The sequence below is a fragment of the Bos javanicus genome, chromosome 9, assembly GCF_032452875.1.
Source record: "Bos javanicus breed banteng chromosome 9, ARS-OSU_banteng_1.0, whole genome shotgun sequence".
NCBI lineage: Eukaryota > Metazoa > Chordata > Mammalia > Artiodactyla > Bovidae > Bos > Bos javanicus.
Window position 1 is genome coordinate 102850028 of NC_083876.1, and position 13752 is coordinate 102863779.

The following is a 13752-nucleotide window of genomic DNA, read 5'->3' on the forward strand; positions in this document are numbered from 1 at the left end:
AAAGCAAGTGACTAGGCCGCAAAGCCACTCCTCCTCTGCCCCTGGAGGACCGGGGCAAAGGAGACCCTTCTCATTGTAAACTTGACATTTTAAGCAGCATCAGGCTGTTCCTACATTATGGTAAGTGACCCTTGGAGGAGGGCATGACAACCCACTTCAGTGTCCTTGCCTGGAGAATCCGCATGGATAAGACGAGCCTGGTGGACTTCAGTCCGTGGGGTCGCAAAGAGTCAGACACGACTAAGCATAGCACATAGTAAGTGATACAAACACTGCTTCATAATGCTACTAAGAAAAGGACCGGCTTATTCTGACCATGGTTTGTTTTTAAAAGATTAACAAGCAAACAAAAATAGCATCACAAATGGTCACAGGCAGCTCTATGTTGTTGCCAAGAACCCCTGGAAGGGCAACTTGGGACCGAACTTTGGCTATGGTCATCATAGATCATCAACACGGCCCCAGGATGGTTCTTCAGCATTGCTAGACGTGGGTTTCCGGATGCATAGAGTGTGAACCTCAGTTCTTCCCAGAGTCATCAGGAAGGCAAGCGGACACATGGGCAGGGAGCCTGTAGCCCAGGAGCTAGAGGACGGGAACCGCAGTTTGCATTCTCAGGAGATTGCTCTGGGGGGACTTTCCTGCTTGACGCACAAGCAGCAGCTCTTGGGTATTTGCTGCTAAGTCGCTTCAGTCGTGTCTGACTCTGTGCGACCCCATAGACTGCAGCCCACCAGGCTCCACTGTCCCTGGGATTCTCCAAGAAAAACACTGGAGTGGGTTGCCATTTCCTTCTCCAATGCATGAAAGTGAAAAGTGAAAGTGAAGTCGCTCAGTTGTGTCTGACTCTTCGCGACCCCATGGACTGAAGCCCACCAGGCTCCTCCGTCCCTGGGATTTTCCAGGTGAGAGTACTGGAGTGGGGTGCCATGGGGTATTTAGGGCTTCATAAAACCCTCTCCGCCTCTGCGGAGAACATTTACTCATCTAATCAAACCTGAAACCTCAGCAAAGGCCGATTCTGGTGATTAAGAGCTAAAGCACCGTCTTGCTTTGCGAGTTTCCCGTTGCTCTGTATACAAAGGTCAAGGTCAGTGTTGAGCTCTCAGCCCAGATGACCCAGCAGGGTGTCCGCGGTGAGAAATGTATCAAACTCTCGGTCTTGTTCTTTCCTAAATATGCCCCCAAGCCCATTAAATGACCTCCTTTCATCACGACCAGTGTGTGGAGAATGAAGACGCCCAGGGGGACAGTTCTGAAAACTCACCATCTGCACTTACTGGGGACAAAGAGGGCTCCTTTGTGAGCAGCAGCAGGTCCAAGGAGGTACGTCATGAGATCACAGCACAGAGCTGGCTTGCCACAGATACTGAGTCTGGAGTCATGTCTCCAGGCCAGGATGGGGGCCCCGGGGCTGTGTCCAGCCACCTCCGTTCCCTGGAAGTCAGGTCCCCGACCGCCCTTGAGGGGAACAGCTTGGGTGGTTCTGGGTGTTGCTGTATACTCTATCACGAGGGCCTTCTGCCAAGTCTGTCCTTGAGTCCTGGGACCTTCAACCCGAGTCTTGAATAACTCTTCGCAGACACAGTGAAAGTATGTCGAAAGTGATTTGTGAGTCTGTTTGAACTCACATTCCTGTGTTCTGCTGCTTGCTGTGGGCAATAATTTTCTGATATATTCTTATGAACAGAGTTTATATTAAAAGTGGCTATTTTACTTTTGAGACATGAAGTGGTGATTTCATTAAGGGCTTTTATTGTGTCTTACTAACTTGCAAATTTTCTCTAGTTGCATTTGCACACAGAACTTTATAAATATAAAGAGAATTCCTTATTTGCCATTTTAAAAAAAGATCTGAAGCAGTAGATTTGAGTAGATAGCATAGTTTTTATATATGTGTGTACCATCATGAGGAGTTTTGTTAAAGCTTCCACTGGAGGAGTTTTCTGATCCTTACTTGTGATGTGAACTGTGGTTTCAATGATTTGCAAATTTATCCAGCATCTTCAAACAGGTGAGTGGAGGACGCACGAGATTCTGCATGTGGAATGCAGGCGTTTCCTAGGTCATGAACTTGCAAGATTGTGTTTAGAGACTTCTCTTTTGTCTTTGTGGTTTAGTCACTGAGTCGTGTCTGACTTTTGCGACCCCATGGACTGTAGCCCACCAGGCTTCTCTGTCCATGGGATTCTCCAGGCAAGAATACGGGAGTGGGCTGCCATTTCCTCCTCCAGTGTATCTTCCCTTCCCGGGGATCAAACCTGCGTCTCCTGCTTCTCAGGTGAGTTCTTTACTGCTGAGCCACCTGGGAAGTCTTTACCCAAATGAAGTAAAACCTCCTCCACCTTGAATTCCTAGTAGATGAGGATTTTAACCCTTTTGTACCCTTCAGGGCAACCATTCTATAAATAAAAATCAGCTTATCCTCTGGGATAGAAGTAAGATTTCACTGCTGACCTGTGTGTCTGAGCACACGTGGCTGCAGGCGGCTATTGCCTTGACATCCATCTGGATGGGACCCCGTCTTGGTACCTGGAAGATGGCTTAATAAGAAGTAAAGCAGGTAAATCCCTGATGCTGGGAAAGATTGGGGGCAAAAGGAAGAGGGCATCAGAGGGTGAGATGGCTGGACAGCATCACCACTGATGCCATGAGCATGAACTTGGGCAAACTCTGGGAGACGGTGAAGGACAGGGAGGCCTAGCGTGCTGCAGCTCGTGGGGTCGCAAAGAGTCGGACAAGACTGGGTGACTGAACAACAGCAGCGGAGCAGGTGCCTGAAGACACTGAGACACCGCGCTTCGTTGCAGGGAATCTGTTTCTTCCAAGCTTACCCTCACGTCTTTGCAAAATGCAATGGGGAGGAGATCAGAAGTAACCAAAGTGCATGAGGCTCATCTCAAAGACCCTGTTTGTTTCCAGGACAAGTTTCCTTTCATGATGAAGCTTGCGGGTTGTAAATAAGGTATGTGTATGGCTTCTCTCCCCGTGAGGAGTTTGGAGGAGGGAGCTTTTCTGTAGTAAAAAGAGTAAAATGGCATCAGAATTTCAGCAAAATTAAGGAGGTAAGTAAAACAAACACATCTTATGCTATGCGCTTTTCTGGAAATTTCCTTTTTTGTTAATGCTGAGACTCAGTAACTAAATGCTGAAATGGTCCTGGGTGATCCTGAGAAAAAGTAGAGATTGGAGACATGCAATTTATCTATTATGGCTGGGGTTTAAAATATTGACTTTTAAAAATTAGATTATACATAAAAAATATTTGTGAATCATATGACCAAGAAGGGGTTAATATCCAAAGTGGATTAAACAGCTCATACAACTCAGCATCAAAAACATTTTTTTAATGGGCAGAAAATTTGAATGGACATTTTTTCCAAAGAAGACATACAGATGGGCTGACAGGCACGTGAGAATATGCTCGACATTGCTAATCACCAGGGAAATGCAGATCAAAGCACGATGAGACATCCTCTCACACCTGTGAGAATAATGATCATCAAAGAGACCATAAGTAACAAACGCTGGGGAGGATGTGGATGAAAGGGAGCCTCTGTTCACTGCTGGTGGGAATGTAAGCTAGCGCGGCCACTGAGGAAAACAGCACTGAGGCTTCTGAAAAATCTACAGGTAGAACTAACAAGATCTAGCAGTTCCGCTCCTGGTTACATATATCCAAAAGAAACAAAAACACTCCTAAAAAGACATATGCGTCCAAGTACTCATAGTAGCATTATTTACAGTAACCACGATACGAAAGCAGTGTAAGAGCTCATCAGCGGATGAATGGATAAAGAAGATGTGTATATATACACACGCACAGTGGGATAGTCCTCAGCCACAGTAAAGAATGAAACAATGCCATTGGTAGCAACATGGATGGGCTTGGAGGCTATTACGCTAAGTGAAAAGTCAGAAAGACAGATACTGTATGGAATCGTCTACATGTGGATTCTACAAAGGGCAGCGAGTGAATACAGCAGAAAAGGAACAGACACACAGACGCAGAGGACAATCTGGTGTCACTGTGGAGAGCGGGGAGGAGGAGGGGCAAGACAGGCGTTGGGGATTAGAGGTACCAGTTGCTACGTGTAAAATAAGCTACAAGGATACAGGGTACAGCACGGAGAATAAGCCAATGTATTACAGTAAGTGTCAACGGAGCGTCCTTAAGAATTTGTGAGTCACTTTGTTGTATGCCTGTGACTCACATAATATTGTACATCAACTATACTTCAATATACAAAATAATAAAGTAATTGAAAAAGTTAGAGTATACGTTAAATGCTTTTTAATTTTTAAAATTTTCAATGTCTAGAGTATTAGCATATTTCTAGGTATACATTTCTAGGTATACCTTCCTAAACTATACCCGTCATTTAAATTCATCGTAATATCAGCTACTTAAATCATAGTCTAATTTCATTTACTATGGCCTCTTTGTTTATCTATTACATGCCTCTCTGGAATTATATTTATGATTTAACATTTTTGTTACAGGAAAGAAGCCGCGCTGGTCAATGGCGGGCTGTCAGAAGAACTCTAAAGCAGGCATTTATGATGAACAAGGTCAGCGAGGCAGACTGTTGAAAAGTAGGCATTTACGATGAACAAGCTCAGCGAGGCAGACTGTTGCATAATTTTTGGGCCAGAACCTTGGCAGCACTTGTGCAATTATGAGATGAAATTACTGCACATCTTGTTCTTTGCATTTTCTTTTTTGACATTTATTAGGACAGTGGACATGTGTTTGACATCATTATTTCGTGCTTTTTCTGTGCATTATTTTAGGCTTATTATTTTGTGTCATAAGTACATATCGTTGCTATTTCACAAAAACAAAGCACAATCAGTTCAAAATCAGAAAGTTAACAGCGGTTCCACACAGCACAGGTGGCATGTTGCAGTGACGTGAAGCCTGGAGGGAAAGGCTGGGGCAGTGGGAGGAGTGAGCCGGCGCAAGGAGGGAGTCCGGGCTGTGGGCTTCGGGAAACACGCAGAGGCGGTGGTGGGGGGTGGCCTGTGTGCGGAAACCCTACCCCCAGGTGACAGTCAATGAGCGAGGTGGCGAGGCTGAGAGGGTGAAGCCCCCATGGGTGACATCAGGGCCCTTTCAAGGGGACCGTGCACAGCTCCCCAGCCCCTTCCTCCACCAGGGGGCATGGGTCTGTGAACCAGGAGGGGGTTCCCGCTTGCGTCTCCCCACACAGTGATCTTGGACGTCCAGCCTGCAGGACTGTGAGAAGTCCATGTCCTCTGTTGGCAAGCCCCCTGTGTGTGGCCTCCTCTCAGGGCACTGACTAAGACAGGAGGTGGAAGTGCAGGGCTGGCGAGAGAGCGGCCAGTGCTCTTGGGACAGAGTGTTTTCCTGGAAAACCAAGCAGTGGAGAGGCTTGAGATGGACCTGCACAGCACGGGGGCGACACCAGAGCGGGCGACATTCAGGGCAGCTCCGCTGAGCAGTGTGTGTGTGTGTGTCCATGCAGGTGTGTGTGCTCGTGTGTTCATGTGTGTGCGTGCATGTGTGCACTTGCACGTGAGTGCATGTGGATGTGTGCACGTGTGTGTGTGTGTGTGTACGTGTGTGTGGTGTGTGTGGTGTGTACACACGTATCTGCATGTGTGGTCTCGTGTATGTGTGCATATGTGTGTTCGTAGTATATGCATACACATGTGCATGCGTGTGCACTCGTGTATGTGTGTGTTTATAGTTCTCTGTGTGTTCATGTATGTGTCCATGCAGGCATGTGTGCTCGTGTGTGTACACGCATGTGTGGTGTGTATACACACGTGTGTGCACGTGTGGTCTCGTGTGTGCACACGTGTGTGTTCGTATGTTCGTGTTGTGTACATGCATGTGTGCATGCGTGTGCACTCGTTATGTGTGTGTTTATAGTTCTGTGTGTGTGTGGTGTGTGCATGTGTGTGTAGTGTAGACGTGTGTATGTATATGTGTGTGCTCGTGCATGTGTGTATGTGTAGTTTCGTGTGTGCATGTGTATTTCTGACACCAGGAGCTTTCCCATCAGTGAACCCAGATCCCACTGCCTCTGGAAGGACAGTGGAAGGGCCTCCCTGGGTCTGCACACAGCTGCCATTGCTCCAAGAGGACCTGTCAGGACAGCTGTACGCAGCCTGGATGCTCCGGGGTGGGACAGAGAAGACATGATGGGTGGCTTGGAAGCAAACCCTGATGACCTTAGGAGAAGGGTCCTCAGGAGGGGTCTTGGAGACCCTACCTTCTCATCAGCACTCAGGCCCCCGCCGCCTGTCAATGGTCAGATTGATTCACTGCGAGGATGAACCATCCCACCCTCCAGCCTCTGCCCTGCCAGCCTCTTCCACCATGATCTGGTCCAAGCTGCAGGAGGGCTTTCTTCCTGGGGGCCTTCTGGGGTCCCCCAGGTCCAGCTTCCCTTTCCCCCAGATTGAACTCGCCAGTACCTGCCTTCTGTCCCAGCTGGGCTCAGCTGGGGTTAAATCTGCCTTTGGTCTCACAGTTGCCTCCCGACTGTCTGTGTTTTGAAGTCCCGGGTCCCAGCACCGTCTGCGGGTTAGGGGGTCTGTGGCTCAGCTGGTAAAGAGTCTGACTGCAATGTAGGAGACCCCAGCTCAATTCCTGGGTTGGGAAGATCCGCTGGAGAAGGGCTAGGCTACCCACTCCAGGATTCTTGGTCCTCCCTGGTAGCTCAGATGGTAAAGAATCTGCCTCCAATGTGGGAGACCTGGGTTTGATCCCTGGGCTGGGAAGATCTGCTGGAGAAGGGAAGGGCTACTCACTCCAATATCCTGGCCTGAAGAGTTCCATGGACTGTATAGTCCCTGGGATCACAAAGAGCCGGACACTACTGAGCCACTTTCCCTTTCCCTTTCAACCCCCCAAAGCAGAGAGCAGACAGCTGACCATCTCGTGTCAAGGGAGGACACCCCACGGCCCATGTGTCCAGTCAGTCTCAGATCTGTTGTCCTCAATTGCCCTCCAGTCCCCTCTGTCCCTCCTTGGTGATGAGGAAGGTCCCCAGGAGCACAGACGGGAAGGCCAGGCAGCTGGCGGGAAGGGGCTCTGGGAGGTCAGGCTCCCAGGAGCTGGCTGTTGAGCTCAGGGTACGAGAGCAAAGCTGACGGGCGACTCTCATGGGAAGAGCTTGAGTCTGAGCCTCGTGGGGAAGTGAGGTTTCAGGAACTCTCCCGGGGGCTTAAGGGGTATGGAGGTGGGGGAGCCAAGGGAGGGGTGAGATGGGGGATCCAGGCCAGAGCCCCCAACACGGGGGCAGGAGGGCTCCTCCCCTCAGGGCCCGCCTCCTGCAGCAACGGGAGCATCTCAGGTGGACCGTCCACGCCCGGTCACCGCTGACGCATGTCTGCACCCCACTTCTTGCCCTGGGCCCCGAGTCCCTCCAGGGTCACTGTTCTACTGACTGCCTCTGCTCCTGGGGCTGGAGCCTTTGCTCAGAAACCCGTCTGCTGCTGAAGTGTTTGGAGGGCAGAATGCCCTCCAGGTTCCATTCCCTCACAGGAACGGCAAGCTAAGCTTTCACCCTCAAAGGTGACCTTTCCACTGAAGCTGTGGCTTTGGAAGGCATCCACCACATATCTGAGAGCAATGTCAGGGCGGCTCCTCCGGTGTGGCCTCACCCCCAGGAAACCTGGGCCAGCCTTGCGGGGGTGTTGGGTGGGAGACTCTGGCTGGGCCTGGGAGGGCTGCATGCTGGGTTTTCATCTTCTCCGAGTATTTACAAAACCAAGATCTCCTTTAATCTCACAGCACAGCCTGCGACTCCACCGGGCCACATGGGGACCGGCTCCTCTCTGGGAAGGGGGTGCCAGTGCGGCTGTGTCACCGGGTCCCGGGCGGCGGCAGGAGGAACCCCACACACCAGTCGGTGGGGTCTCCAAACCCTGTATTTGGTGCCCGGGTTAGCTTTTGTGTTAATTTGCATGGTTTTGACTGAAGTCATCTGGCAATATTGAAGCCCAGAACAAAATCAGCGATTTCATCTGACATTATTGCGTGTAGGTTCATGAGGTTTTGTGGTTTCTTCATCAAGCATGTAGTTAAATGCTACAAAATGAAACCATAAAAACCTTGTCTAGGAAAAATTCTTGTCTCTCCAGAGGCGCCAAATGCACTCTAAGCTGAACGGCTGGGGAGGCTGGAAAAGTTAGTCTTGAATCAGCAAACCCCATGAGACAAGACATGACATCCAGCAATTAGATTGCTTTTAATAATTTAAAATTTTGAAATAAAAATAAACTTGGAAAAGAGGGCTGGTACAAAAAAACAGTGTCCTTCTGAATATCCCAGACACCCTGAAGGTCAGATGTTGAATCACAGCTTTGACCAAGATCCATGAGATCATCTGAAGTTAAAGAAATAAGTCAGCCCTTTCCTCAAAGACAGCAAGGCTCGGACGCCGGGGTCCCAGCTCCCACCGCCCGGAGCTCTGCGGCTGGTGTGCCTGTGTCTGCAGCGCAGACTCCTGCAGTTTTAAACATTTCCTTGTGTAATGAAAAGTGTTTACTCGTTATTGATGATGAAGATATCTATAGCCCCTGAATTCTAGGACCTCTCCCTCTGCGTCTCCTCTGTGAGTCACTATGCCGCAGGAAGATAAGTTTCTGGTGCGCTGGAAGCCACAGTGTGGGGGGTGGTGGGGAGTGGGGTGGTGGGGGGCGGGCGGTGAGAGTTTTGCTGAGTCAGCGGATTTCTGGCCGGCACGTTCCACTCCGGCCCTGGGCAGTGGGGGAGGGGGGCGAAGCTCTCCTCCCCTCGGGAGCTTACACGCTAGTAATAAAGGACAAACGTCACGGACAAGATACATCGGTGCTGGTGAGAACCACCCGCGAAGGCAGGGATGTGGGGGCAGGGTGCCATCTTACACAGGTACCAGGGCTGCACCCCGCTCCCCGCACACCCCCACGCCTGCCCCAGATGGCAGTGCCACATTCCTGCAACTCCTGGCGGAGACCTGCTCCAGGCAGAGGGATGACCTGTGCAAAGGCCCCGGGGCAGGACAAGCCTGGCTCCACCAGAGCCCAGTGTGACTGATGGGATGTGGCAGGCAGACAGAGTCCCAAGACCCGCAGGAGGAGCCTTGCGGGGGTGAGGGGCCCTCGTGGTCTCTGCAGGACAGGCTGGCCAGGGCGGCTCTGCCTGCAGGGCTCATGAGCGGGCCTGGCCCAGGAGGGAGCCCAGCACAGCCGCCCTCCCTTGCGATCTCTTGAGAAAGTGACACTTGGAGAAGATCCAGGCTTCAGCACCCAGATGGTCGTGGTTTTCTGAGTGGAGGAAACCGTTCCCCAGGACATACGTCAGGGGTCCACAGACATCCCGTCTGCTTGGTCCCCGAGGCCGCCCAGGACACCCTCCCTCCCCCGGGGGAGGAGGGGTGCAAGGGGAGCCAAGCTCCATGCTTTTAGTTCTCATGGAAAGGAGACCTTGAAGACACCAGGTTTGGGGATAAATACGTTCTGAAATTTCAGAACAGGTAAAGATCTATGTTCCAAACGCCCTTCCAATCTCTGCAAACAGATGCGGCTTCGTGGAGCTGTGGGATGTCGCCGGGGTATGGGGAGGGACTTGGACCACAAGGACAGAGCGGGTAACGTGCGTTGCTTTCTAGCAGCTTCTTCCCAGCATGGGCAGCTGCGCTACTGGAGATCTGGGGCTGGGGAAGCACACGCCAGGGGACAGTGAGTCCCAGGGGCGAGGCGGCCTGGCTGCGGCTAGGGACGGGCCTGACTCCGATCTGGCCCCGCGACGCCTGGGCCTATGCCCCTCACGTGTCTTTCAGGCAGCAACTTGAGAGCAAAGTGCCAGGACAGACACAGGTGTGCCCTCGGGATAGAGTCCTCGAGCCGGCTGTCACAGACGCCCTGGGACCTGCCGGGGCCTTGACGGCCTGAAGACTTTCCTGTGATGCGTCTTCTGGAGAGGACAGGCCTCCTCCTCCCTTTACACTCAGCCCGGCTCGTGACCACCCTGCGTGGTTCGGGGGGAACACAGACCGTGCGTCCTGAGGCAGCGTCGTGTCCCTGGGGGAGGAGCTGCCCATGCAGCTGGGAGCCGTACCACGCCGCCAGGAGGAGGAGAGAGGTGGCTGAAAGAGACGGGGCCAAGGGCTCCTCAGGGACCAGCCTGCCTCTGAAGCAGGAAGAGGAGAGTCTCCGGGTGCCGGCCGGGCTGCAGAGGCCGGAGGAAAGCCGTCCCGCCGAGGCCCGTCATCCCTGGCGAGCAGAAGAGCCTCGTGGCCGGAGGCGCGGTTTCCTTCCGGCTTCTAGTCTCTCCCTGCTTTGCTCATTGCATCATGAACTACAGCTTTTCATTTCCAAGACCATCCCAGGCTTTGCATTTTCTGTCTGCACAGTTTCCTAGAGGGAAACATTCTCTTCTTCCCTCGAGGCTACTCCAGACAACTGAGACCTCAGTCACCGTCCTCTGCGGACCCTGTGAGTTCGGCTGCCAAGCGTGTCCATTCCGCCCCCGAGCCCTCCTGCCGTGTCACCTAGATCAGAGCGACATCCACTGCCGACCCTTCACGGCCACGTAGCAGAGTAAAGGACAGAGCAGATATTTGTGGTTGGCAGAATGTTAAACTCATGCCGCTGGACATCTTAGAAGCCAACTACATGAAGAGCAAATCCCAGAATAAAAAACAACTCTGAAAACCATCAGTCCCAGTGTTTCTCAAACATCTTAGCCACGATATCCTCTCTCCAAGCTAAATCCAGGGGGAAAGCCCCGGGAGGCACTGTTGAGAGGGGGTGGGGCTGGACGCCCCCACATGCTCTCTGCCCCCCACCCCGAGCACCCCCGGCCCGCAGAGGCCCCAGGGAGGCCCCAGGATTTGGAGGAGCAGTTTTCAACCATCGCTTACAGTTCAAGCCGTGCTAGGACCGTGCCCATTGAGCGCCTGACTACACAAAATCACCTCTGCAAGCAGCGGTGAGCCTCGGCTTGGTCCTGTGCTCACCACACACCACTGGGCAGGAAGGAAAGTGAGGCTTCCTGGCCACGTGTGGGTGACGTTCTGCAGGATGGCCGTGGTGGTGTGGTTCAGTTCTAGGGACGGAGGGACAGGCCAGGTCTTGGTGACTGCAGAATGTCACCGCCCTAATTCACCTTTCTAAGCTTCTGCGTTTACGCAGAAAGTGTGAGGCTCAGGCGGTAAGTGGTTTGCGCTTGTTAACGACGTTGATGATGGAGATGACAAGGAGAGAGCTTCAGACAAGTTTATTCTCTTTCCCACACTGTGCGTGGCGGGCCCCCCGGAGGAGCATTGGACGGTGTGCCCCATGCCAGCCGCCACAGACTCACAGAGAGCTGTGCCCGAGAGCCGAACCTGGGGAGCCGAGGTTTCAGAGCCTGTAACTCCCTTGTGTGACATAGTTATTTTAAATCAGATGTGAAACATGAAGGAGGCACATAAAATTCTATTTTTAAAACTGAGAACCCTGGTTTTCACTTTGAAGTTTTGATTTTTTTAAACTGTATTGATTTAGGGGTGTTTGAGAATACTTCTAAATTATAATGGGACAATTAAAAAAAAGTGTGAATGAAAATGCATTTTGGTAGAAGAGGACCAGAGACAATGTTCTCTTGGCCCCTAGATACACAGCTCTCAACCCTTGAATCTCAGAAAACCACCTTTCTCCAGGAAGTTGAAGAACCAGCCTGGAATTCAAAACAACCAAGATTTATTTGCCCACATTTTCAAGATAGTTCAGTTGTCTACTTGTACCTAAAATCCTTTTTCAGTGATGAGTGGCCGCATGACAGGGATCAGAGTCTGAGCATTTTCTTTTTATGGAGTGATGGGGGTGGGGGCAGCGAGGGTCTCACCATTTTGCAGACACTGACCCACTGACCAAAGCCAGCCCTCTGGCCTTCCCTCCGGCACTCCCAGCCAGCTCCAGTCTCAGCATTCTGCGTTGAGAGGATGGAAGCCCTTCAGAGGGAAATGACAAAACCCCTTGGACATCGACACTGGAGAGGTCAGCGGGTCCCTGTGGACTGAGGCGCCCCAGACGCCCCGAGACAGACTCGGGCTCCAAGCCCATGGGGACGTTCCAGCTGCTCGCTGAAGCTGGAGCGCCGTCCTGGAGCCGGGGCAGTGCTGAGGGAGGGGAGGGCTGGCTGGACGGAGAGTGGACGCCAGCCCCACTGCTGAGTGCGCCCCTCCGGGAGCCCTGGCTGCTCCAGGCGTCCCCGTGCGCTCTGCCTTCCATGCACGCAGGGCCTGGGACACCTGCAGGCCAGCTCTGAGACGAGGGTCCTGAAGGTCCGGGAGGGCTCCGTGACCAGCGCTGCCACTCAGCCCCAAGGCGCACGGCCCTCAGGCGACACTTAAACGCAACAGAAAAGCGCTTCAAGATGGCTCCAGAGCCCCTTTTCCGCTGATTTTTCCCAACTTGGCTTCCACCGCGTGGGATCCGGGCCCTTTCGTTCCCAGGCGGTCCTAGAATGTGCGTGTCCTGAAGAGCCATCAAAGGCAAAGCTGTTCTGATTGGTTCCCCATCTTTTGTGGCTGTCAGAAAATAACCTGTATTTATTTTGAAATAATGCTTCCTGCCTTTTTGTTCTATATAAATATAATTTCTATTTACTGTAGAGAATTAAGAAAATACAGGAGGGTGTATGGAAGAAATTTAAATGACTTATGTTTGTGCCACCCAGAGAGTACTTGGGTTAGCATCTCGGTCGTTCTCTTTCAGGTTTTACGTGTGTGTGTTTATACACGGGAGGTTATTCACGTTAAGACTGTTCGCTTTTCACTCAGTGCTGCGTATGAGCAGTGCAGCCCCATCTGTGATCACCCTGTAATAGGGAGGCCTGCTCCTCTGTTGAACTTGAAAGTTTCCATCTTTTAATACGACAGGGAATGCTGTGGCAAGCTCTGTGTGCAACTCCCCAAAACGGGTGGTCATTTTCTCAAATCCTGAAAGTGTTATGGGGTCAAAGGCCACAAGTCAGACATTCTTGCCCAAAAGTTTGAACTCGCTATCTCACACAAATTGCTGATAAGGTGAACATTTCAGCTCCTTTGCATAATTTTGTCCTCTATGAGAGGTGAAACATTACAAAACAAACGTGCTTCCTGCTGTGATATTTTTCCTTGTTTTTAATGGAAGTTCAGACCGCTACGGGAGAGGCGTGTGCAGGACTCGGGAGGCTTGCTGAGACTGTGGCTGGAGGGCAGGGCCATTGCACACGTGTTGCGATCCAGCTAGGTCTCCCAGAAAGGCATGTGCGGTGGGAACCTCAGAGCCCAGAAACACGGCCTTATTTGGAAATGGGGCCTTTGCAGAGGGAGTCAAGTTAGGGTGAGGTTGTCAGGGCGGCCATAACCCAAAACGGGGCTTCCCAGGTGGCTCCGTGGTAAAGAAGCTGCTGCCAATGCAGAAGATGCGGGTTCGACCCCTGGGTTGGGAAGACCGCCTAGAGCAGGAAATGCCAAGCCACTCCAGTATTCTTCCTGGAGAAGCCCACGGACGAGGAACCTGGTGGACTGTGGTCCATGGGGTGGAAACGAGCGGGCACGACTAAGCAGTTAAGCACACGCCCCGGCGACCTCTGTCCTTGTAAACAGAGGTGTGGATGCAGGGACGGAGAAGCCACGTGAAGATGGAGGCGGAGACGGGCTCAGGCGTCCACGGGGGCCCCAGAGTCACTGACACTGCCCGGAACTGCAGGAGGTGGGGGAAGAAGCGACTGGCCGGGCCCCCAGCCTCTGACCTCCAGGGAGAACA